At 45.4% G+C, this 3,049-nt stretch overlaps 1 pseudogene; it reads left to right on the forward strand.

Moving 5' to 3' along the window:
* Positions 1–1,240: 1,240 nt before the first annotated feature.
* On the forward strand, positions 1,241–1,358 carry LOC124608756 (annotated as a pseudogene).
* The last annotated feature ends 1,691 nt before the right edge of the window (positions 1,359–3,049 follow it).

Raw genomic sequence — 3,049 nt, forward strand, 5'->3', positions numbered from 1 at the left:
TTCAGCGATGAGAATCGCTTCTGCCTTGGTGCCAATGATGGTCGAATGCGTGTTTGGCGCCGTGCAGGTGAGCGCCACAATCAGGACTGCATACGACCGAGGCACACAGGGCCAACACCCGGCATCATGGTGTGGGGAGCGATCTCCTACACTGGCCGTACACCACTGGTGATCGTCGAGGGGACACTGAATAGTGCACGGTACATCCAAACTGTCATCGAACCCATCGTTCTACCATTCCTAGACCGGCAAGGAAACTTGCTGTTCCAACAGGACAATGCACGTCCGCATGTATCCCGTGCCACCCAACGTGCTCTAGAAGGTGTAAGTCAACTACCCTGGCCAGCAAGATCTCCGGATCTGTCCCCCATTGAGCATGTTTGGGACTGGATGAAGCGTCGTCTCACGCGGTCTGCACGTCCAGCACGAACGCTGGTCCAACTGAGGCGCCAGGTGGAAATGGCATGGCAAGCCGTTCCACAGGACTACATCCAGCATCTCTACGGTCGTCTCCATGGGAGAATAGCAGCCTGCATTGCTGCGAAAGGTGGATATACACTGTACTAGTGCCGACATTGTGCATGCTCTGTTGCCTGTGTCTATGTGCCTGTGGTTCTGTCAGTGTGATCATGTGATGTATCTGACCCCAGGAATGTGTCAACAAAGTTTCCCCTTCCTGGGACAATGAATTCACGGTGTTCTTATTTCAATTTCCAGGAGTGTAGATTGTGCTAGTTACTCGGAGATGAAGAGGCTTGCACAGGATAGAATAGCATCGAGAGCTGCATCAAACCAGTCTTTGGACTGATGACCATAACAAACAACATGTGTAAATTTCGGTGTAAGGCAGCGGAACTATGTGAAAATTTAATTTTGAACTGAAATATGTGGAGCTCACGCTACACGATGCTAAATCCAGAGTATCCGACACATCAAACAATTCGCCTGCTAGAAAGCAACCTCTTTTCAATGAAATTTACATATGCTATCTGACGGAAAAACAAATGACTAAGATTAAAACGTTGGCCCTGAATACTGTTAATCCTTATCTTCATTTTCGCACACAATCACTGTACCAGAACTGCCACTGTAATTACGTGGATCACAGTGTTCTGTATTAACTTGTTCGCCTGAATTTCCCTTTCACTACTGCGGTACATTGTAAACACTTATTGTTTACACCATGTACATAGACGACCTGACAGACAACGACTTTTGGTTCCCTAAGGGGTTGTCTAGAGGCAACGGCCTTGCCGTAGTGGATACACCGGTTCCCGTGAGATCACCGAAGTTAAGCGCTGTCGGGCGTGGTCGGCACTTGGATGGGTCACCATCCTGGCCGCCATGCGCTGTTGCCATTTTTCGGCGTGCACTCAGCCTCGTGATGCATATTGAGGAGCTACTCGAGCGAATAGTAGCGGCTTCGGTCAAGAATACCATCATAACGACCGGGAGAGCGGTGTGCTGACCCCACGCCCCTTCTATCCGCATCATCCACTGAGGATGACACGGCGGTCAGATGGTCCCGGTAGGCCACTCGTGGCCTGACGACGGAGTGCTTTATATGTGCACATGGAACGTTCGGCTTCTCTGCAATCTTGACTGCTAGGATTATTGATATGACTGTCCAAAACCAAATTTCATTTGCCATACTTGCGATGAGCAATACAAGACGGTATCAAACCAGTTTTCACAAAATGCTTCTCAGAACAAAACTCGCTTTGTGTCATGTGAATATGCAAACACAGTCATAAAAGCAAAGAATGATAAAAGAGAAAGTAAACTTAACGACTGATAAATGAGAACAAAGACTCCAACTGTAACTATGCTTCACTATTCCATAACAACAATACACCTTTTCATAAAGTTCTCACGGCCAGGCAAATTAGCAATATATTTCTTAATAATTCTATTGTATGTAATTGTCTTCCTTGACATTTATTTAACTATTAGACAGGTCCGTTTCCTTCACTATAGAATTTGTACAGCAAACTTTACCATAAACCATGTTGTAACAATAAGAAACTACACTGTTACGAATATACACGTAAAAATTAGATTACGTTAATAATTGCATTCATCATTCTTCCACTAATATTTTCTTATCAGTATCTTTCTTCAAAATATATTATTACAAGAACACTTTTTAAATAATGCTGCCCCCACTACAGGGCAGTCCAGCTTCCATCCTTTTCAAACGAAGTACATTGCCAGACTATCTCACACACACTCCTACTCTCTTCAAAAGAACTAATCTCTCTGACCAACATCTGTGGTCTCAAACCACAGTTATATCGATAGTACAGAAGTTAAGTACATTCATCAAATTCAGAACTTGGTTTACATTCATGGTCAAAACGTATTGAAAATCCTCATGGTACGTAGGACAGCTGCCTTTGACATCGCGTTTAGAAAGCTTCTACTCTCTGCTTTTGTGAATCTTTTATCGTCCACTTTTTACTTCCGCAGAAAGCTACGCTCCACACAAATACTTAAGAAAAGACTTCTAACCGCTTAAATTTACACTGAAGGAAAAAAAAAAATTAGTTCACCTGGAAAGGCGACGTTGACTTTTATCCGATGGTGGGATATGCCACCTGGGGGATAGCAGATGTACTGATCATGGTTTCAACGTCATCTGCCAACAGGTAGCGTAGTGGTATAGGTACCAGAGGGTCTACCCCTTAATGCACATGGCTGCAAGCTTTAATACACACATTTGAAGCAAGTTGGCAGCCATACCGCGAGTCGCACTCGTGCTTCCTACAACCAACAGAGGGAGTTTTAAAGTGGTCAAGTTATAGCCTTCCGAGTAGTGGGATGGTCATTTGGGAGAAATGCCACACGAGTTGGACATGCTGCGTCAGTTGTGCAACGATGTTGGTATCTGTGGTCACTTGAACATTCTCACAACCATACACGAGGTTCTGGACGTCCAAGCAGCAAAGACGCCCGCCAGGATCGTCATACTGCCAGGGCAGCAGCGGCACGTTGGACAGCTGTCACAGCATAGACACGAGGGCTTGAGACCTCAGACGTGTCAATACAA

The sequence above is a fragment of the Schistocerca americana genome, chromosome 3 (genome assembly GCF_021461395.2).
Source record: "Schistocerca americana isolate TAMUIC-IGC-003095 chromosome 3, iqSchAmer2.1, whole genome shotgun sequence".
NCBI lineage: Eukaryota > Metazoa > Arthropoda > Insecta > Orthoptera > Acrididae > Schistocerca > Schistocerca americana.